Source organism: Molossus molossus, unplaced genomic scaffold, assembly GCF_014108415.1.
Source record: "Molossus molossus isolate mMolMol1 unplaced genomic scaffold, mMolMol1.p scaffold_m16_p_9, whole genome shotgun sequence".
In the NCBI taxonomy this organism is placed as follows: domain Eukaryota; kingdom Metazoa; phylum Chordata; class Mammalia; order Chiroptera; family Molossidae; genus Molossus; species Molossus molossus.
In genome coordinates this window covers 88,862,420-88,886,924 of record NW_023425403.1, presented here as the reverse complement: position 1 = coordinate 88,886,924, position 24,505 = coordinate 88,862,420, and the positions used below count along the sequence as shown (strand labels likewise).

General features: G+C 39.1%; 1 protein-coding gene across 1 annotated transcript in view; it reads left to right on the top strand.

Annotated features, from left to right (window-relative positions):
- The first annotated feature begins 456 nt into the window (after nucleotides 1–456).
- Nucleotides 457–24,505, top strand: part of ENOX1 (ecto-NOX disulfide-thiol exchanger 1) — a 318,289-nt gene continuing 294,240 nt past the window's right edge. Inside the window, exon 1 of the mRNA XM_036250067.1 lies at nucleotides 457–577. The gene's annotated coding sequence lies outside the window, so the exon portion shown is untranslated. The remainder of the gene's footprint in view (nucleotides 578–24,505) is intronic.

Here is a 24,505-nt window from a genome sequence, read left to right as displayed (position 1 = left end):
CCGGGTTCTAAGCCTGACTGTGCTGTGGTCTTGTCATCTGTAAGATGGGGCCAGGGCTGTTCGAAGGCAGTGTCCACAACGGCCCTCGTGGTGCCTCGCCCCAGGCTGGTGCCCACTGATCACTCGTGTTGCTGCCTTTGGACCCACCCACAGTTCTTCAATACTGGCCTGTTTAGAGAAAGGGAAAAGCAGATTTTGCTTAATTAGTAAAGTGCTTCTGACCTTTCGACATTTCTAAAGGCAGTGCTGAAAGGTTACTGTTCCCCACTCTGACATTTATACATAAGGCCATGTGGGAGGCACAAAATGAACAGAATTACTACCATTATTTTAATAACAGCAATACGTGCTAATGCAGTGCTTTCCGACCACGAAGGCTGAGACTGGCGGGCAGGTCCTCTGGACATAGTCTGATGGTGTGCTTTTCTTCCCTTCTAGAAGCACCTGCATGTCAAAGCCACACTGCCTTCTGTGGGACCTCCTTTGTGAACAGCTTCCCTTTGAAAGACTTTTATGAGCACATTGTTCCAATCAAGTCCCTAAAGAACACTGTCTTCTGATCTGCTGGAGTCTTAAGGTTTGTGTTAATTTTTCCATTTCTCTCACCGAAGATATTAACTCTGAGTGATATTTTAAAAATGGATAATAGTCCTACTCTACTGCAACAAGAACTCGGGGAGTAGATTATGCACATATTGTAGTCCTTTGATTTCACTGGGAGATGGATCTCAATGAAAAGAAATTGGATCTGCAACTCATCATAGTTATTATTGTATATTCTGTGAGATGTTCCAAGGATATTAGAAATAAAATATCCTTCACATTGGCTTAAAACAGATTTTATTTCTGCATTCATAGGTTTTTACTGAACAGATTCAGTAAATATATATAGCATAACCACATATATGAGATTTTGTTCAATACTTTTAATTAGTTAAGACCTTGTGGATGAATTGTATTTCGAAGCTCTGAAAATCAAAACTGCATTTCTTGATAACAATTAGTATTATCATTATCATTATCATTAGTATTATCATCATTTTTAAGGTATAAAGTCTCACTGGCCAGAATGCTTTCGTTGAGTTCTACCAAGGGCCCCTCACCCTATGATTCATAATGGTAGAATGGGGTTGTTGTTGTTTCTTTTAATGTGTTGTTTCTTTTAATATACAGTTGAAAGATTACTAACAATATTGTTGCTTACTCAGGGAAAAAGCTTGCTAGCAAACCAATTTGGGAAGTACATGTTTTGCTGCTGAGATAGTACAAGTAAAACACTTTTATTTTGAAAGTGCTTTCTGACAAAAGACTTACCCAAAGGATATATTCAATCCATGCATCTTTCATGGATGGAAAAATAAACAGGAAAGAGGGTACAGCTTGGTACACTGAGTGAACAAAAACTAAATGAAGAGCAAGGGAAAAGGAACACAGCATTTCCCCTGGAATGACACATCTTTTTCCACAAGCATTTTATTCATTTGTTGGAACTTTTATTCTGTCCATGGTGACAAATATTTTCTCCCCTAAAAGCCCTTTACTGTAGTACTGCGTGTGTGTTTTTTTTCCTTCTTCTCTCTCTTTTATTTCTACTGAGAAATCAAAGTAGATTTTACTGCAGAGCTGGGCTAGATTCCAGTTTCCCCACCGCACCCTTCATTGTTGGGCCTCGTGGTTGAGGGGCTCCGTGCAGAGGAGGACCAAGACTGCCCAGACTCTGAACTCCTCACTTAGAGCTGAGAATACTGAAGTGCGAGGCTTGGGACACCTGTTAGGGGCGAGGGAGAGGGGAACCCCGTCTTCAGCTCTCCATCTGTCAGGTTGGTAGAACACTGTGGCGTGTAGAAAGCTAGTAAGTGTATCCACAGAGACATACGTGCCAGAGAGGACTTGAGAAGCTACCTCAGTATCCCTCCCTTGTCTACAAGCAAGATCTCGCTCGAGATCTTTCTGAAACCAATGAGAATCCACTTGTTTCCAAACCTTTATACCTAGGTACTCACTTTTATTTTGAAATCTGATATAAGTTCTGCTTTCTTAGACCTTGTTGTCAAAAAAGCCTAAAGTGATTCTAACTTCCTAGGGTGGCAATTTGTTTCTTTTTCCACGGAAAGAGAATTTATTGGCCAGAGTCCTCCTGCATTATCATAGACTCAGGTCACCCTTTTTCTCTTCAGGAGAGTAAACCAATTTTTTTTTTAACTTTTCCTATAAAACTGTATAATCCAAAAATGTCTTTATTCTCACAGTTCTTTTCCAAGTCTCTTAAGTTCTCTACATTTTACTGAAGTTTAAGAGTTCAGACTCGATGAAGGAGCATTAAAAATCATCTGGTGTTTCTCAATGGAGCCACTGTTGGTATTTATGATGCAAGATTGTCCCATGGATTTTAAAATAGTGAACAGTCCTGGTTCCCAGGAACCAGAGTTAGCTCCCAGCGCCCGTCATCCTGACAACCAGCTTCAAACCCCGCCCTTCCGTGCAGAGGAGGACCAAGACTGCCCAGACTCTGAACTCCTCAGAGCTGAGAAGACTGACATTAGCAGAGTTGAGTGCAGGTTGGAGCTCAGCCTAGGCCCTGGCTGTTAGCTCTGGGTACCATTTTCTTCCCACTCTGTTGTACCTCTGCTCTAGGATTACATGGATTTTGTAGCTCTCTAGAAACACACTAACATGAATATATGAATGCTTTTTTTTTTTGGAGAACCAGAATTTCTGGTTTGGTGCGTAAAGATCACTGTGGTTTGATATGGGAACGTGAACATAGGAAAGATAATATCAGAACTCAGTGCAGGGAAACAGCAGAGTCCGACTCTGGAGGTTTAGGGAAAAGACCGGGCCTGGACCCCAGAGGGAGTGGGGGAGCTGATGTTGTAAAGGTGCCAGTGCAGGCGTGGGGGGAGGAAGCGGTAGAAAATCGAACTCTGAGAGGAAACTGAAGAAGGGAAGTAAGAAAGGAAGTCCTTTTCACCTTCCCTCCTGGTTTCAATCTCTACTCCATGTCCCAGAAATTGAGAATGTGTTTGTGGGGAGCACACAGGACCCCGACTGGAGCTGAAATTCTCTCCCTTCAGCTAGATACCCCTTGCTTCACCCACCTTCTAGCCTTCATCAGCATGTCGGCCCCCCTCCCTCCCTTGTCGGAGGCCCACTTCCTCCATTATGCATGCAGAGAATAGGGAAGTGACTTGCTGACTTTTGTTTTTTTGGATCCTTCCAAAGTGTCAAGAAAAGCTAGAAATGCAAAGCAAAGGCTTGGAAACTACTGAGCGGCAGGAACGTTCTCCCACAGAAGCTTTCCTAAGGCTCTGATATCGCGAGACATTCACCGTAACACAGGTGCAGTGGGCCCATGCAGAAACAAATTCTCATTTGCTGCTATTTTCTTTGAATTTAGCACAAGTACTCATTGAATTCCCTAATATAGACTTACTTAATAACAAAATGAGAAGAATTCATGACTTAAAGGTACAATTCTAAGTAGGAGTGTCTCTGTTGTTATAGTGGATCACACTCACTATCAGTCTTAGCTTCCAGAAAACACACACAGTGAGCACAGGATTGAAAAATGGCGCGGGATTAAAGGACTTTCTCGTAAAATGAAGAATCCTACATGATAAGATTTATCATCTATAAAAAGGCTACATTTATGGAGAGAGGAATAATAACACCAAGGGTTTTCCTTATCTTGTGTTATTTAATTATTTGAAGCTTATAACACAGTTCCTGAGCCAGATTTTTTAAACACAGCGATTTTCCTGTCCTGTCTTCCTTTGTGCTCAGGACACCAAGTTATATTCGACTTCTCATACTTTCTCATTTCCTGAAATGCACTACTAGCTCCATAAACCTGCAAGAATAAATATTATCTTTATGAGACCATGTTCCTCTACTAGTTGAAAAATAGCATATAATAAAAAAATACAAGGATGTAATATTGAAAATTATAGGTCAGTATGCCCTCTTATTGTGGGTATATATCTAATTCGCATGCATGGAGACTACTTTCTCAGAAAAATGTGTGCTGTGTAAAACCACTTGTTTATATGAAATATTTCCACCCCTCATATTTAACCATATATCTCAAGTGACTCTTGCCTCTCCAGTGAAATGTTTCAGACTTATTTACCACTCTGACAAAAACAAAAACCTCTGGCTCCTTGCTGTTCATTCTAAGAATTACATAGGATCCAAAGTTAATTACATTTGTGGGTTCACTTCCTGCTCGTCTTCCTAAGCGTCCAATGAGCTCCTCGGAATTGCATTAGACAATGTTTACTGCAATTTTGAAAGAAAAGGAAGTCTTAATGAGGGGTTTTTAAAAAGTCAAGTAGGTCTTGCACAGCTACCCAGTACTGTAAGTGTGCAAATTGTTATTCCAAAGTCTCTGCTCGGATCATACATTTTTAACAGCAGTCAGAATGTGGCATTCATTAGCGGCGCCTTGTAAACCTCACACCACACCCTGCAAGGAAGAAAAAGAGCAACCTGCCTAGATGTATGTGAGTGGAAACACACTTTTAAAGCTATAGGATTCAGTATAATTATGTTCAGATAATTCTCTTCCACCTGGAAATAACCACTCATTTGCAAAATTGCCACTGACTTATACCAGGAAAAGTCATTTCTTCCACATTAAGTCTCTATTGTTCCTCTTGTTAAAGATGGAAAATAATCAGCCTTGTATATTCCGGGCTCAAAAGTAAGAAAATTGGACTTATTGGAACAGCTTCTTCTAATCATCTAAATTTCTACAGCATTCTTCTGTTATTTAATTATTCATTTATTTTTAATCCTCACCCGAGGATATTTATCTTCAGACAGAGTGGGAGGGAGAGAGGGAGAGGGACAGGGAGAGAGAGAGACATCTCTGTGAGAGAGACACGTCGAGTGTTGCCACCCACAGGACCCCAACCAGGGCTGGGAACAAACTGCAACCGAGGTACGTGCCCTTGGCGAGAACCAAATCCAGGACTCTGGTCTGCAGGCCGACGCTCTAACCGCTGAGCCAAACCAGTCAGGGCTCTACAGCATTATTCTTTTAAACCATAAAAATTTTAAATATATTAATTTTTAAAATTAAAAAAAAATTTAGTTACAGTTAACATACAATATCATATTAGTTTCAATTAATTTATTATGAAGTAGTTTAAACTTACAATGATAAACCTATGTACCCACCCCCATATATTAAAATGTTGACACCACTGTATTTGCTTTGGATATCTATTTTTTTAAGTTAAAAACCTCACTATTTTCCTATTCATCCATCCCTAAAGGTAATATGTATTATATAAATATCAGTTATGGAGCCCGGCCGGTGTGGCTCAGTAGATTGAGCATCGTCCCCATGGACATAAGAGGTCCCAGTTCGATTCTCAGTCAGGGCACATGCCCAGGTTGCAGGCTCGATCCCCAGAAGGGGGCGTGCAGGAGGCAGCTGATAGATGTTTCTCTCTCATATCGATATCTCTCTCTCTCTCAAAACAAAAATCAATAAAAACATTTTTAAAAATAAAGATAAATATCAGTTATGGATCTATATTTCTATCTAATATCTCCATAACTAATATACATCTTTGTTTTTTAACTTTATTTTTAACTTTACATAAATGAGATTATACTGAATTTATACCTTTGAAACTTGGTTTTTCTCAACATTAGTTTTTTCAGAACTATCTGTTAATATGGGGACATCTGGCTCATTCATAGTAGTTAACTGTTGTACAGTCTTCCACAAATAAACTGTGTCTACCTTCTCATACCAGAACAGTCTGCAGTCTTTTTGTTGCTTGGTTTTCCCTGGGCCACCATCTCCTCATGGCTCTCAGTGGACACGCATGTGGCACCTGTCCTGCTGCGTCCTGCCTGCTATAAAGCCGGCACTTGGAAAATACTTGTTTTCTAAAACCACAAAAAACTTTTATTTTCTTCTTGTCAACACAATTTTCTCTTTGGTTTGTTGTTATTGTTAGGCTTGTGCCTGCCCTTGCCTACTGATTTTCCTATGAGCAGTTACTAATGTGGCTGCACCAATTCCGTCTCAAGTATCATTGTGTAAACAGTGAGGAAAGACACAAGGAACGGAGCAAAGACAAAGGAGGGAGAATGAAAAGAGGAAGAAGGGGTCGTCTTCTAACCCTTAGCCTCTGAGTGCAGTTGGTGCCCAGGAGTCAGGTATAGTTTTACTGATTTCAAGATCTAGCTCAAGTTAAATGTTTGTTTAGTGTCTCGTGCCTTCAAAAAGTAGAAGCTGTCAAAAATCCTCAAGTAAATATATATTTGTACTTCCTAGTAGAGTTTAGGGTGTTTTGTGAGTACTTTGCCTAGCATTTCCTAAATAACTCTTTGTTCAATAGTTGAATGCATAAACAACATAATACAAATTTGTAGAGATTACAATAATAAATATCTGTAATAATATCTTTTGACTTGGAGGTATTTTAGTGTTCCCAGCAATCATCTGTCACCTCCCACACTTAGACCTCCTGTGATTGAAAACAGAGGTCTAAAATCAAATGAAAGATCAGAGTTAACTGACAGCATCAGTTCCCAAGAGTTATTAAATTTAAAGTCTCTGGTTGAGGTTCCCAGATTATTCAGGACTTTAAAAACTAGGTGTACACTCCCGTAACATTATTAGAGGAATGTATCTTAGAGTTTAGACTCTTATCCAATTCTGGTCTGTTTCGTTACTAGAAGAGATAAAAACTTTTTATGGTCAATTATATTTTTGTATATGATTGTGGGCTGAGCCACTTGACACCACTAAAAAAAAAAGCAAATTTGAAAAATTCAAGAGGAAAAGCAATTATTTCTAGAACTGATAGAACCTTTCCTGGGTTTAATTCTCACTCTTTTAAATTATTTATTCTCTTCCAGATACTGGAAATTATTACACTGTAAATGATCTTGCCACTTGCCAAATGTAATTTTCTATATGAAATGATTAATAAGTATTGAGATTTCCTTTGGTCTCCCTCGCAAGCAATGCTCTTGTCATTTCTGAAAGTCAAGTTTATAGGGTTGATTTTTTTTTTCCACTTTAATCTTTATTTTTGTTGTATTTGATGGAGTTCTATTATGCTAAGATTTATGCCAAGGTTAGTTTTCAGCAGACTTTTGTGACTGAGTATAAGACTTCAGGAAATAGGGTTTCTGTCTGAAATGTTCGAACCTAGTACCTATGGCTGCTGCTGGGCATCAGGATACGATTTAGGCTTTGTGTATGTGTGGAATCAGTGGGGGAATGCTTTTCAATCTTAGTCACATATGTTTTCAGTAGAATTTGTTCTATAGTACTAATATTCCCAGTATGATATTATCAGTGATATTTTCTAACAGTCATGTATGGTTTCTATTAGTGTCCATGTAATGATAGTGCCACAGGTAGCCTTGGCTTCTCACTTGGCTTATTTGTTCATAAGTGTGGTGGGATTTCAACAAATTGCACACTCTTCGTTTTTGGTAGATTTTATTTTATAAAATCAAATCGCTGCTTTATCCAGCTGTCTGTCTCCAAGTTGCTGCATCAGGACTCTGCTCAGATTATCACCAGATCGGCAGTCTTCCTTGCCTCTCTCTCCCTCCCTCTGCAGGCTCATGCTCTCAGGAGCCGGAGTAGACCAGCTGGGGTCTGACTCTAGCCAAGGAGATGAGCTGCAATGGAAAATGAGGAAATGTTTCCATAATAGGCCTGCTGTCATCCTTCTACACTGGCTGTTCCATTTCTTTTATATCAGGGTCTACAGATTTTTAAAAGAAAGAAAAGAAAGGGGAAAAAAGATAGGCTAATGATGGCTTGGCAGAAATGAGACTTGTTATGATGTTAGATTAGAAATTTCTCAAATGTGACTTGAGAAAATATATGTTAAAATTCCAAATGGAATGAAGAAAAGTGAGAAAATAAGTGTGGTTTTAATTCATATTAGAAAGTCAACAAATTCATTTTGAGTACATTGAAACCTGAATTTGGATTCTTTACTACAGATACAATGATGCAAAATTTAAAGATATGTAATGCATTATTTAAGAAACTGTTGAAGACAAAATGAGATTAACAGATTGGGCAGAAAACAAAGCTAATGTGTTAGGAACTTAGAAAAATTAAAAATTTCATTGTGCTCTAAATACTTGATGCATAGACATAAATAATTAAGGACAAAGAATCTCAAGGATGCTTGTGAAAGAGACAAAATTAATATAGAGAAGCCTCTCTAATTTGGGTAAACTGAAGAGAGCACACTTGTTGGAATTATGTAATGATTAATTTCGAGGACAGTTATATACTCTCAAGTAAATATGCTAGTATAAGCCAATGGCTAATAAAAACCAAAACCAAACAATAACAAAAACCTCCAAACTGCTTCATGAATCCCTAGTTTTCCCCTAATAATTTTACTCTGTGATTATCCACCCTGGAAGGAACTACACAAGTTTGGCCTTTTACCCTCCTATACGATTTGCGTTAATTTAGAAAACAGTGGCTTCACCTAAAGTCAGTGTAAACCTTCTTTGAATATAGGTCTCCTAATTTACTTCTTTGACAAACTCATTGGTCTTTACATTGAAAGGATGCTTTAAGATTATAAGTATGTTGGTGATGAATCCCAGAAAGATAATTTCCAAATGACTATTTTCATTTACATATAACATTTTTTTACTTAATTTATTTTTGTTACAGATGTTTCTCCTTTTTCCCCCCACTGATTCTCCCCTTCCCCTCCCTCCCGGTCCCGTCCCCAGCTTTGTTGTCCATGTCCATTGTTCATGTATACATGCATATAAGTTCTGTGGTTTATCTCTCCACCACCACCCCCTGTTCTGGGGATTGTCAGTCTGTACCCCACTTCCATGTCTCTAGGACTACCCCATTCCTCAGACTGTTATGTTCATTATATTCCACAAATAAGTGAGATCATGTGATATTTGTCTTTCTCTGCTTGGCTTGTTTTGCTTAGGATAATACTTTCCATGTCCCTCCATGTCATCTCAAAGGATAAGAGATCTTTCTTTCTTACAGCTGCATAGTACTCCATTGTGTTTATGTACCACAGCTTTTTTATCCATTTGTCTACTGATGGACATTTGGGCTGTTTCCAGATCTTAGCTATTGTAAATAGTGCTGCTACAAACATGGAGGTACATATATTCTTTCTGATTGGTGTTACAGGCTTCTTAGAGTATATTCCTAGAAGTGGGATTACAGGGTCAAATGGTAGTTCAATTTTTAATTTTTTGAGGTAATGCCATGTTGTTTTCCATAGTGGCCGCACCAGTCTGCATTCCCACCAGCAGTGTACTAGAGTCCCCTTTTCTCCACACCCTCGCCAACACTTGTTTTTTAATGGTTTGTTAATGGTGGCCATTCTGATAGGTGTGAGGTGATACCTCATTGTTGTTTTAATTTGCATCTCTCTGATGATTAGTGATATTGAGCATTTCTTCATATGTCTATTGGCCATTTGTATGTCCTGTTTGGAGAGGTGTCTATTTAGTTTCTCTGCCCATTTTTTAATTGAGTTCTTTGTCTTCCTTTTGTTGAGTTGTATGAGCACTCTATATATTTTGGAAATTAACCCCTTATCTGATATATCACTGGCAATTATGCTCTCCCATACAGTGGGTTGCCTTTCCATTTTAATGATTGTATCTTTTACTGTGAAGAAGCTTTTTAGTTTAATGTAGTCCCATGTGTTCAAAGTTGGAGGGATCACATTACCAGATTTCAGGTTATACTACAAAGTCACTGTAATCAAAACAGCCTGGTACTGGCACAAGAACAGATAGATAGATCAATGGAACAGAATAGAGAACCCAGAAATGGACCCAAGGCAATGTGCTCAATTAATATTGAGCTCAATTAAAGGGGATAAGAGCATACAGTGGAGTAAAGACAGCCTCTTTAATAAATGGTGTTGGGAAAATTGGACAGCTACATGCAAAAAAATAAAACTAGACCATCAACTTACACCATACACAAAAATAAACTCAAAATGGATAAAAGACTTAAATGTGACTTATGAATCCATAAAAATCCTAGAAGAAAATGTAGGCAGCAAAATTTCAGACATATGCAGCAGAATTTTCACTGATACATCATCTAAGGCAACAGAAACAAAGGAGAAAATGAACACATATAACATTTTATTTCCTCTAACAGTAAGGTTCCACTCAAGGGGAAGAATAGTAGGGCACTGAAGTTCAGGGCCCCTGACTCATTGCTGTGTCTCCACTCAAGCAAGAGGTCAGAGAGCACAGACATCTTGTCTCCCTCGCCTGGGAGAAGTAAGTGGAAGGAAAATCTAAGGGCAAGGAGAGGTGATTGCTGATCAGCTTTCTCTTCCCTATTTTCCCAGAATTTGCCTTGCTGCCAGTGTTTCTTTAATTTTATTTTTAGCTTATATTGATAGCACAGGGTTTGTCTGTGTGTATGTGTGTGCTGGAGGTAAGGGAAGGAATTCCTTTTTTTAATATATACTATTCAAAAAATTTAATTTATTTTTGTTACAGCTGTTTCTCCTTTTTCCCCTCATTGACACCCTCCTCCCCTTCCTGCCCCCCCCAGCATTGTTGTCTATTGTCATTGATTATGCATATAAGCATAAATTCTTTAGTTTATCTCTTCCCTCCCCTCCGCCCCCTCCTCTGTCAGTCCCAACCCTACTTCTATTCCTTTTTTTAAAAGAATTTTTTATTGAATTTTAGAGAGAGAGGAAGGCAGAGTTTGAGAGAGAGAGAGAGAGACATTGATGTGAGAGTAAAACATCAGTTGGCTGCCTCTTTCATGCCTCCTACTGGGGGTGGAGCCCGAAACCCTGGCATGTGCCCTGGCCAGGAACGGAACAGGTACCTGCTGGTGCCTGGGACAGCGCCCGACCAGCGGACCGCGCTGGCCAGGCAGGCGTTCCTGTCCACATGGACAAAACATCTTTTTATAGAAGTACGTTTTTCTAAATTCTTTCCTGAAAATATGGACAACATTTGAATAACTACTATGAGTGAAAGTTTTCCAGAGAAAATGTCTGAGAACATTTCCATTCATCTGAAATTTTTCACACACACACAGAGAACTGCTATTAACTGAACAATGCTGCCACTGTCAGAAATCCTAGCCTGAATCTTAGTAGAGAATACATACTCCGAAAATAAAGATGAGTTAAGGGGATGGAATTTAATTTTCCTTTAATTTAAAAGAATTTTTTGTTGTTTTAAAATCCTGGGTAAAAATCCACTAGCCACATTTTCCTAAAATTATCACAGGTATTTATATCTGACAACCCAAAGGACAGCAGTCATAATTTGATGAAACAGTTTTCAACTTTCTGGAGCTCAGTTTTTCTTATCAGAAACATTACTAAATTGAAACTAAAGAATAGCACGTTAAGAAATTTCACTTGCATTTAATAATCTCTACTTATAAAAATGATACTTATAAGTGCTTTAGAAAATATGATTTATAAAAATGTATTTTTACTTATGTACTTCTCAGCAAGGTAATACACAATCTCCGTGAATTCTCTTACCTTATTTTTTTCCTGATAATTCCTGTGATTTGTTAAAATAGGCTGTTGCTTTATCTATTGATTGAAAATGCTAAAATTGTATTTTTAAAACAACTATTGAAAAAGAAGGTGGCAGTATTAACCTCTCCTTATACTGTACTCAGAATTTCTTTCTTTTTCCTAAAATTACCAGCTTTATTTTGCTTTGGTCCTAGAGGGCATGCATAGAACTTAGCCCAAGTAGGCTTTGATTTAAATTTTTGCTAAACAAATAAACAAGGAGATTAATTGAAGGTGACCTACAAAGGTGGATTCCCCAAAAGCCCACCACTTCAGCAGGCTAAGTAGCAGGCAGGAGGGTGTCAGAGCCAGGATGCCCCGTCTTGATCCACTGCCTGGCCACAGCCCCGCTCTGTTCCTGGCTGCGGCCTCCTGCTCGCTCTCGCTTCCGGGCCTAGCGTGCTCCTTGCCATGTGTTAGCGTTTTCCTGGAATGAAAGGCAAGGAAATACCATTTCTAAAAATATGCTGTTTGGGTTTTAAAAAACATAATGTTTCCTTTCTACTAGCTAATTTACTCAGGAGTCCCAGTAAATGACATTCACACCATGGGAAAAAATCACAGTGAATCTGGTTTTACCTATGCAGCAAACATAACAACTGCTTTGACAAAGTGCAAACACTGTCCTCTCCTGTGTCAGAGACCTTTTGTTTTGTGGGTTTATGGCCACAGGCCCTCCATGCTCACTAAACACAGTCGCCGAAGCATTTAGTAAGTGCTTATTTATCCTAGGAACTGTTCTTTATATCCATTAGCAAATGTAGTCCCTTAACAATCCTCAATAGTAGGTATTATTTATCATTTGCATTTTATAAATAAGGAAATTAAGATATAGACTGTTTATTTTACAGCCTTTCAAATTCACATAGCTAATAACTATGAAGCTGGGATGACTTTCTTCTTTTTGTCTTTTCAATTATTTATTTATCATAAATCATTTTAAAGACTTTTTTTTTCTACTGCAGCATTTTATTTAGAAAATGTTTACTCACACAGGAAAGTTGAAAGAAATGTGTGGTGAACTCTCAGATACCTGCCACTGTACATCATCCCACCCCTCTGTCCATCCATGAACCCATCTTATTTTTCGATATATTTCAAAGTAAATTGAGACATCACTACAATTTCCTCTAAATACTTTGGCATATGTATATTACTAGAATTCAAAGTTTATGATTTTTAAGTAAAAATTTTAAGGTAAAATTTATCTATGTATTTACATAAAACACACACATTTTAAGTGTACATTTCCATGAGTTCCAGCAAATGTATACTCCTATGCCAACCAAATATGTATTACTCCAGAAAGATCCCTTATACCCCTTCCAAGCAAATACCTTGCAGAGTAATTAACTTGAGTTCCAGAAGTTCATATATAGAACCATGCACTACATACTCTTTTGTGTCACGTTTGTCTCACATTGTGTATATTCTTGAGATGAATCTATTCTTGAGTTTATCAGTAGTATTTTTCTATTTCTTGCTGAGTGATGTTCGGTTTGGTTATTCACTCTTTCTGCTCTTTCCAGGCTATGAATATGTGAATGAAGCTGCTCTGAACATTCTTGAACAAGTCTTTTCATGAACATAGGCTTTCATTTCTAGTAGGTCAATATCTAAGAGAGGAGTTTAATAATAGGTAGGTGTATATTCATTCAGTTTTAGAGGAAATCGCCAGATCTTTGTCTAAAGCAGTGATTTTCAACTGGTGTGCTCAAGAATTTTTACAACATGCAACACCTGACTGTTTAGTGAGGGGCACTGAACTCTTTTCCCTCACATTGTCAAATTTTAAAAAATGACAACAGCCAACACAACAATAGCTGTCCAGTGTGAATGAATCATAATTATACCTATTTTTTTTTGTCACATTGACAAAAAGTATAATATATTTTTTGTGTGCCACAGAATTTTAGTAATTAATGTGCCATGAGATGAAAATGGTTGAAAACTGCTGATCTAAAGTAGTTGTACTATTTTACATACCAATAAAAAATATATGATAATTATAATTGTTCCAGATCCTCCACAATATTTGGTGGTGTCAGTTTTTTAAATTTAATTTAAAAAATGTTTTTTAAATTCTCACCCAAGGATCTTTTCCCATTTATTTTCAGATAGAGTGGGTAGAGTGGGAGGGAGGGAGGGAGAGAGAAGGAGAGGGGGAGAGAGAGAAACATCGACATGAGAGGGACACATCAACTGTCTGCCTCCCCTCATGACCTGACCAGGGCTGGGGACAAGCCACAACCGAGGTACGTGTCCTTGACCAGAATCAAACCCTCGACTCACTGGTCTGCGGGCCAACGCTCCAACTGCTGAGCCAAACTAGCCAAGGCAGTCTTTTAATTTTAGCTTTCTGGTGGTTTGCAGTGATATTTCAGTGTGCTCTAATATACATTTTCCTTGATGACTAATGCGTTGAAGTATTATTCATGTGCTTACTGGCCATTCATAGACCTTCATTTGTAAAGCATCCACTAAATCTTTGCCCATCATTCTATTAGGTTGTCTGTATCTTTATTATTGAGGTATAATTCTTCCAGCACTATTTGTTGAAAAGACTTTCCTATCCCTATCGGATTGCCTTAGTGCTATTCTCAGATATCAGGTGACTATATATACGTGTGTATCTATTTCTGAGCTCTCCATTCTGTTCCATTGATTTTGTTGTTTTTTATGCTCGTTCCACACTCTGTTGATGTCTTATAGTACGTCTTCAAGTCAGGCGGTACAAGCACTCCATTCCTGTTTTTCTTTTACGAGATTGGTGTAGATATCCTAGTTCTTCTAACTTCGTATGTCGATTTTAGCACTACTTTTCCACTTTCTAGAAAATAATCAGCTTGGTGGGGTTATGATTGGGAATATGTTCAATCTGGGGCTCAGTTTGGGAAGACTTGTCATGTTATCCATATTGAGCCTTCCAGTTCATAAACACATACTCTTTCTACATGTATTTGGCTCTTCTTGAATATCTCTCCACAGTATTTTGTAGTTTTTAGTGTAATATTACAGCATGCCTCTTGTTTTATTTATTACTAAGAATGTTATGAATTGTTAATATTTTACATGCTCAACATCATTAGTCATTAGGAAAATGCAAATCAAAATCACAAGACATCACTTCACACCCACTTGGATTACTATAACAAAAACCCCAGGCAGCAGTAAGCGTTGGTGAGGGTGGGGAACTGGGAGTCCTCACACGTTTTGGTGGGAAAGTAAAATTGCGGCAGCCACTGTGGGAAACAGTTTGGCCTTTCCTCATAAAGCTAATGCGAGTTATCATTTTAGTCTCCTACTCCACACCTAGGAACAGACCCAAGAGAACTGAAAACATATGTTCACACAAAAACTAATGCTCGTAGCAATATTATTCCTAATATTCAAAAGTATGAACAACCCAAATATCCTCCAACTGATGAATGGATAAACAAAACGTGGTATACATATGCAGTGTAATATTATTCAGCTAAAAAAGGGAAGGAAATAATGATACATGCTACAGTGTGGATGAACCTTGGAAACGTTATGCAAAGTGCAAGAAACCACACACAAAAGACCACACATTGTATGGTTTCACTTATAGGAAATGCCCAGAATAGGCAACTTCTCTCTCTCGCTTTCCACATCCAACCATTTAAGTTCTATGCATTAATCTTTTAAAATATCTGTTATATTGATTTTTTCTTCTGTATTCCCATAGCTGCTATTTTATTTCAGGTTCTTAATATTCTGTGTGGAGAATCACAGCATTATTTCTGACATTTATCCTTACCTGAAGCCTTAGCTCCCTTCGATCCATCCTTTACTCTGTCTCAGAATAATGTTTCTAAAAAATATAAATATAGTTATGTCACTTTTCTACATTAAATAATTTAATGGCCTTCTCTTACAGTGTTTATTTTAAATCAAGCTTTTTCCCCCTATTATATTAAAGTAATAGAAATTCGCTTTCAAAGAAAGTTCAGATCCTAGAATTGAACAAATAAGTAAATGTGTGGGGGAGCCAGGTTTCGCCCTGTCGGACTGTTTGCAGATAAGGAAGGAGGTGAGGCTAATGCTGGATTAAACTTGGGCATGTCAGAATGAATTTATGCCTAGTTTAATACACACACACGCGTGCGCACGCGGACAGATACCGGCACAATGATAGCTATGTGCGTATACCTGTTTATTTCCAGTGCTTTCTGCTGAGAGAGCCTGAGGGCAGTCATTCCCCTGTAGCACCTTGCACATTAGTGCTCGGATCTTGGTTTCTAAATATTATCCTCTTGTAAAAGGATCTAGGGATCCCTGGAGAAATGGCTAGTTCTAGGGCTGGGACAGCAAAAATACAGTGTAAGCCTGGAGCATCTGGAAGACGCTAAAGCAATAAAATGCCAAAAAATAAAGGAAGGGACATGTTAAGGGATATAAGAGCCAAACTAAAATAGTTCCCAATGGCAAAAGCTGGAAGAATCTGAGCAGAAAACAGATAACATGATATTGGATTACAACCCAAAGCATAAAATAAACATACATGAATTCATTCTAATAGAAATAAATAGCTGAACAAATAAATAAATGGAGTAGAAGGAAAAATCTTTCTTCCCAAAGCATTCCAGATGAGAGAGGTAGCTCCTGCCCCCTCCAGGAAGGGAAGCTTACCCTCACCTTGCAGCGTGGGCTGGACCTAGTGACTGAGTCCAAATAAGAGAGGATAAAAGTGACTTAACTGTGGAGAAGCCCAGTAAACACTGCATTAACCAGGTGGCCCAGGTTCACATCACAAGTGCTAAGTGTGTGTTTCCTGATATGCCGTGGAGAAAATGTGCCTCACCTCTGTGGTTTCCTCTCAAACCCGTAGCCCTAGTCTAGTGATGAGGAAAACTCCGACCATCCCCGGATGAGGGGCAGCCATAAAACACCTGGTGGCTAGTACGCCTCAAGATGACCGAGGCCACGACTAACAAGGAAAAACGGACTGTCACACATCGGAAATGAAGGAGCATGATGACTGAACGCCGTGTGGTGTCTTGGATTGGGATCTGACCCCAGTGGAAAAACGGGGGACATGCAAGTGGAGTCTGGATTTTAGTGCACAGCAGTGTTCCAGTGCTGGTTTCTGGTTGTGACTGATGCGCCGTAGCATGTCCGATGCTAATATAATGCTGCCCTGGGCAAGGCGTTTATGGGAGCTCTCTGTATTATTTTTGTAACTTTCCTGTAGGTGTAAAGTTATCCACAGAAAAAAGTTATTTAAGAAATTAAGAAGGCCCAATATAAAGCCGATTTAGCAAAGCTCCTGTGATTGAAGTGGAGTTGCGGGGCCCCGCGTCCTGTCCACCTGGCCTCCCCCTCGCTCCTTCCACCACCTCCCAGTCTGCTCCTCTCCCGGGGACCCCAGTGTTCTCTGCCATGTGTTTCGCAAACTGCTGCCATGTAGAATTAGATCCAAACTCCACGACGTGTTCTGGTGACCTTGATCCCCTCGCCCTTGCTTAGCTCTCATCTTCTTGTTTACCTCTTGCCTCCTGTACTTCTTTCCTTCCTCTGATCTGAAGGCACCTCCTTTTCTTCAAGCAGACCATGATCTCCTCCTTGATTGTGCGTGCGCTGTTCTTTTAGTCTGGGAAACTTTTCTCCAGCTTGTTTGGCTTCAGAAACTCTTCATTTCATGCCCTCTTTGGACGGTCCCAGAGTCCAGCTCGAGAGTCCTCTTTGCTGTCTATAAGGGAAGAGGAGGTGCTCTGAAAGCAATTCTACGGCAGCATGCAGTCCCCCCTAGGCATCTCTGTGTGCATCTCTGTGTGCACGGATCTTACCTCCAGCAGCTGCCAAGCTTCCAAAGCAGGCTACCTTCATCTCTCTGTGCCAGATAGCAAGCACAGTGCCTAGCACACAGTAGGCATGCAGTGAGTGTTGAATAAATGGATGGATGGATGAATAGTAGCAAGTTCATTGAAACTGAGGTATTTTCTTTTTGTAGCATTTATATTTATTTGAATATAGTTGTTCTAAAACTACAAATTTAAGCTTTTAATAAGCAAGTTGATCTCAGTTTGCCAGCTTAAAAAGAAAAGCATTGGATTTTCAGGAGTAATAGCCTCAATTCAACTAGTGTATATATACAAAACCTTGAGGGTGGTTGGGTTTCAGTCCCTTAAATATCAAAACGTCAACATGGTGTGTACTCGGCAGTAAATTAAATATGTACTGTAATGTTGCCTGTGCAGTCCGCCTGCATTTGGAGGAGTTGTCAGTAGAGCTAGCTGCGTGCATTCGTCTTCATTAGCCATTCCAAGGTGATGCAGGTGGCCCAGCTATTCTCAGGCACTTTAATTCGCCAATTATTGTACCCGTGGCTAAGAACAGATGGTGATCAGTTTCACATTTTGCTCACTGGGCAGCTTAATGTTCTTGTCACCTTACATTGAGTTTTAAATGTGCAAAGCGCAAAGAATATGAGGCATTTTTCTCAGACTTGGGATGTAGGTATCATACCTCGTAACTTGAATTGCTTCTGGACACAGGAATTAAAGGGCCTGATTGATTAATAAAAGAACAAGGTAATACGGCAAAAGTATATCAAAGATGGAAATGTGAGTATATACACGCACACATACATACATGTTATGTGTGTTTGTATTTATGTTTATATGTATAATGTATCTTGGATGTATCTTTTTATTTTCTTTCACATTTGCTAACTTATTGAATCTGAATGCTAGTTGATGGGTTAGATTACTACCACTTAAGGAAGGAAAGAGAAAGCCTTAGGATCTTTTTTATAAAATAGCATTCAACCACAATAATTGCCTTCACTGAATATTCTCAGGAAACACAGGCTACCCCAAACCCAGAATGAGATGCCACCTTACATTTTGGACAATTTTGCTACAAATGCCTTCTTTTAAAAATTGTCAGAGAAAGTTTCTCTTTGGAAAAATCCAAAACCACACTGGCAGTTCTGTCTGCTGTTTCTTTGTTTAGTTGTCTGAGAGTGAAATCAACTTATTTCTGGGGACTTAACCTGGGCCATTGTTAGCTGAAAAGATTATTTAACATTTTAAGAAGGCTTGGGAAAATGTCAGGCACATAGCATCCCAAACAAACTTTATTTGCTCCCCTCTTGAAGAATTTGTTTGCATATAATGTTGTTCACACCACTGATAACAGAAAATGTGTTTAATAACTACTCAGAATTAATATGCTGTAGTATGCATGGCTGCCTAATTTAATTTATCTCTGATTAAGCCTATTATGTTTGAGATCACTTTTCAGAAGAGATATATATATTTTTGCCAGCTGTAAGCTTATTTGAATTGTAATATAAGTTAATAATGTGTGAAATAACCAGTGGTGCCTCCTTTTAAATGTTAATTTTACCAACTGACTTCCTGAGAAGATGCATATCAGGATCATTCATTGGCATTTAGTTAACATCTTGCGTGAAGACCAGATATTGGAACAAATATGAAAATGAACTCTTTTAGGAGGCAAAGACAAATGAAACAGTGGTGCTTTAATTCTGAAATGCAGAGAAAAGGCCATTGCATTATAAAAGTAATTCAAAATCAATGATTGATAATCACATAGCATGACATATGTGATCACACATAACCTTTACGTGATCTTTGTTCTAAATGTATTCCTTTAACATTAAGTAATCATTGGGTCAACTAGAATGGGAACTTCCAGGATTTGGCAAGGATCGCTGTAGCATTTGCCTGGATTCCCAGGTGACCGAGTCTCTTCAGTGGCCCAGCTGGAGAGCGGGGAAGAGACTCATGCACTTCTTTTTCACGGCTTCTCCAAGTTGGAGACCAAGCTTGTCTTCATGCTTACGTCGAACCAACTGCTTCACCTGCCTGTATTCTCTTCAGTGTCCTGAGTGGTTATAACCAAAAAAGTGACCGTGCTAATTATGTCCCCTTGCTCGGCAATGACCTCATGTAGAGCTAGGTTCATCCCTAGATATAGTTGCATTGCTCAGAATGTGGGCTTTATGATTTGTGTATATATATTTAAATTTGGTAATCTGATTGCTTCAATACTGCCTTTCTCCTTTTTCTGGCCTTCTCATAGAAGTGTTATCCAGTCCTCAAAACATGAAGATTCTACCGGCTCCGTGCAGATTTCCCAACTGTCTCAGGCCACAGTCATTTCACCTTGTGAGGTCGTCTGCTTGATCATTGAGTCATCTTTCATGTAGTCTACAGTGAGCTCCCTTAAAGGCAGAGTCCTTGAGTTTTATATCTTTGTGTCCCCACAGTGCCTAATACAGTTTCTTCTGCAAAATTTATGTCATTCAATGGTAGTGGTTGATAATCAGAATGAAAATATGACAAGGGAGAAGCTCATCTCTAGGTGAATACATTTAAAGTCAGTTTGTGGATTCTCATTTGTTTTAAATGTGAAGTAGAAACCCACATGTAATGTTTCAAAGGGGAGAGATCATAAAGTAGATTTCTCCTTGTTCTAAATGGCTCTTGCATGGATACACACAAGAGTGCAGTGAATGCCTTGTGGGGGGGGCAGGGGGGGAGTGCGGTGGAGGGGGTCAATGGGGGAAAAGAAGGAGACATCTGTACTACTTTCAACAGTAACAATAAATTTAAAAATAAATAAATAAATGGCTCTTGCTAGACCTACACTGGTTTGAATCTCAGGATGAATGTAGTGTCTCTTGGCACTGGCTTACATTAGAATCAGTTGAGGAATTTCAAACACATACCTGATGTCTGGACTCACCTCCAGATCAGTTGTATCAGAGAAGTTATCCACATGATTCTAGTAAGAAGCCAGAATTGAGAACCACTGGTGTAAGGGACACTTAAAGGTCATTAATTCATTCACCCATCTGGTGTTTGATTGCTTTCCACAGCTCTTCAGCAATGAAAGAAGAGTACTTCTAATAGGAGGCTTGAGCTTCAACTTCTGATGTAGGCATCCCTTGCTCCATCCAGCTCTCCTCTCAAGCTACCAATCAGAGCGAACCACTGTCTCGGCTTGTTGGGGCCTTTCCCTGTATTAGGTGTTAGTATGGAAAGTCCATCACAGTGGGAAGTCCCTCAGTACTGGACAAACCAGGACAGTTGGTCACCCTACAACCAACACACTCATTCTTTGGATACTATACAGAATTTATTTTGATAAATTTTATTTTGAGAAGGAGGAAAAGTATTTTTTTGGGGGTGGGGCTAGAATGTTTAATGGAAAAATGGAAATAATTAGAATGCTTTCAAACCTTAGCAGCCTTGAAGGTAAAGAGACATATCAAAAGAAAAAGGGAAAACATTATGACAGGTTCTCATAGAATTCCTGCAATTAAGATGAAGGGGACTTTATTGCATGTAATTAATTAAAGAACATCACAATATTTATTCACTTTTATCTCTGCTATGTAGACAAATTGAGAATGATTTTTGTTGCCCTGGCCAGTTTGGCTCAGCGGTTAGAGCATCAGCCTGCAGTCCAGAGAGACCTAGGTTCAGTTCCCGTTAAGGGCACGTACCTTGGTTGCCCCTGGCCCTGGTTGGATCGTGCGGGTGGAAGCCACTCGATGTGTCCTTTTCACGTTGATGTTTCTCTCTCTTTCTCTCTTCTTCTCTCTCCCTCCCACTCTGTCTGAACAAAAAATGGAAAAATGTCCTTGGGTGAGGATAAAAAAAAAAAGATTTTTATTGTGTAAGAAGACATTAAATAAAAATCTCAAAACTTATAAATAAAATCAAAAAGGTCTAAACCATAAGGTCTTTGAGAATAGTTATTTTTATAAGTAGGAAGACAAAGACATAGTCAAGGCTATGAGAAAAATGACTTACAAAGCATCTGGTCCCAGATCTTTCTTTGAACTCTTTCCTATTACAGATCCTTTTATTCCCAATAATTTTCTATTTTATTTTTTTTATCCTCACCCGAGGAATTTTTGCACCTATCTTCAGACAGAGCGGGAGAGAGAGAGAGGGAGGAAGAGAGAGAGAGAGAAACATCGATGTGAGAGAACCCCATTGAGTGGTCGCCACCCACATGACCCCAACCAGGGCCAGGACAAACTGCAACTGAGGTATGTGCCCTTAGCGGGAACTGAACCTGGGACTCTCCGGTCTGCGGGCTGACACTCCAACCGCCAAGCCAAACTGGCCAGGGCTTCCCAGTAACATTTAGTACATTCCCTTCCTTTTAGATAAAGTGAATGTTGGTAGAGTGAAAGAAAAAGTGAAAGCATTTTCACTATTTCATAACAGAAATAATTTTTTCAGTGTTTAGAAAAAAGTCACTTTAAAAATTTTATTTTTATTTTTATATTTTTTTATTGTTGACACTATTACCAATGTCCCCCATCCTCCTCCTTCCCCACCCTTTGCTCCCCTCCACCCAGCCCTGCCCCAAGGCCTTTGCCACATTACATATCATCTGTGTCCATGGGCTAATCACAGAAATAATTTTTAACAGTTCAATTTATAATTATAGCATTAAAAAGTGTTCATCATGAGTGGCAATTTGAGTTTTATTTTGATATCATGTTATAGTCCTGCAGCTTAAAGATTAATTTATTCCACAGTTATTTTCCGTTCAAGTCACATTGATCACTGAGCAGCCAGTCCAATCACCACATGGTAGATTCATTTCATTCATTGATTGCCAAATTGTCAGATGTGTCTCAGTCATCTAGCTTCATAACCAGATCAAATCCTCTGAATTAGCAGCAATTCAGCCAATGGCTTTGGGGATCAGCTGCCCAAGATATTGATGGTACCACATAGATGAGATGTTAAACTATACTTAGAAATGTCTAGTTTTATTGGAATTATGGTAGATTTTTCTCCCACTCTAAAAGTTATATGCTACTGTAAGAGAAAGCATTAGTGAATAAAACTTCTGATTCATTGTTTTCTCTTAACCAGAACATTTTGCTGAAGTTGTAAAATTCAGAGAAACATATTGTAGAATTAGAAATTGAAGGTCAATTTAAACATCCTTTCTAAAACATGTTGATGAGTAGTACCTGAGGGGAAAAAAAGTAGGGAGGATTTGTAGGCAAATAAGTTTGTAACATGCTAGGTAAACCAAAATTAAACTGGTGCCTTGAATGGGGGAGGGAGGAGGGCATGAAACAAAACAGCATGTTCCAAAATTATATCATCAACGCAACTCTTTTTTTTTTTTTCAATACTCATCCGAGGATATTTTTTCATTTTTGTTCAGACAGAGTGGGAGGGAGAGAGAGAGAGAGAGAAACATCAATGTGAGAGAGACACACTGACTGGTTGCCTCCTGCACGAACCTGCCCAGGGCCGGGGATGAACCACAACTGAGGTATATGTGCTTGGCTGAAATCAAACTTGCGACTGCTGAGCCAAACCAGCCAGGGCTCTTTATTGATTTGAGAGAGAGAGAAAGGGAGAGGGAGAGAGGGATAGAAACAATGATGAGAAAGAACACTGAATGGCTGCCTCCTCCATGCCCCCCACTGGGGATTGGGCCCACCTGGGCATGTACCCTGACCGGGAATCAAACCAGTGACCTCTCGGTGCATGTGTCAACACTCAACCACTTAGCCACACTATCTGGGCATCAAGTAATATTTTTAAAGGATAACCAGCAAGATCACTAAAATTCGGGGAAAGAGGCAAGGAATACATACATATTCACATTAGTTTATACATATATGCATGCATTTTAAGCCATTTATTCATTCCCTGAGTATACCTTTAGGGCAATAAAAGGGTAAATACATAATTACAAGGTAATCTGGGCATGAATGTGAGGATTTCTTATGTGGATAGCTTCTTGTTGGATAATGGTGATTTTCACATGAATTTTGGATACATGTTAAATGACTGAGTAGAGTTCACAGTTAACATTCAGTGATATAAATTACTCACCAGCCTTCCACGTGAGTGATCATTGTTTAATTATCTTAAAGTCAGGTGATCCTCTGTGTTTTTATTTAATAAACTTACATAGCTTTCTTAAAATAATTATTTATTTTGTCCAATTCTCTTGTTATTCTGTTTTTAAAGTATTTTCTTGATGTTTTTTTTTGTTTTGTTTTGTTTTTTGGTATGTGCCCCTAGTGGGAACCGAACCAAGGACTCTCTGGTCTGCAGGCTGATTCTCCAACCGCTGAGCCAAACCGGCCAGGGCTTGATGTCTGCTTTTAAATTATTTTCTTGATGTCTGTTTTTAAATTATTTTCTTGATGTCTGTTTTGTTTTGTTTTTGCCTTTCTTCCTGTGTGTTGAGAAATTGATGTGGCATATGCCCCAAATCGATTTTTGGTCCAAATTTCTGGGGCCGAGATAGGACTGAGATGCTCTAATGATACATTTATGGAGGAGTTCAACATACCTTGCTTGATTCCCCCTAGAAAATAACAGAATTAAAATGATTTTCTCAATATTCTGCCTGAAAGTAGTTGTAACGTAGTTAGTAGTTGATTTGGTGTAATAACTAGCGTTCTCTGGATAAACAAACTAGACAACAGTGAAGTACATAAGTACGCATAATTTCAAAGTAAAGTTTGTAAGACTGGGAATTAATTGCAGCTCAAAAACTATAAAAAGATAAATAGAGGTGAGAGTAAAGAGACGGGATGCCAGAGGGTTTTGGAAGACGGCATGAGGGAGGAGAAGCTGTGGGGGCTGAGCGAGGCTGCAGACTCGTTCTCAGGACGCTGGGAAGGCCGGGAGGGGTGCGAGGGGAGACTGGAAAAGGGTACTGGTTAAAAGTAGTTAGAGTCGTTAGCAGTAGTTAGTGGAACACAGTGTATGGAGTAGTTAGATCCTGTTCCTCTCATTACCTTACTCTGCCTGTACCCCTTCTCCATCCCTGGTGGAGGTGAGACGGACGATCTTAAGCTACACTGAATGGGAGATACTCTGGACTTGGGGAACTCGGCCAGTGGGACAGAGGTGAGACACGACAGAGTGAGGGAAGACCTTCCGGGA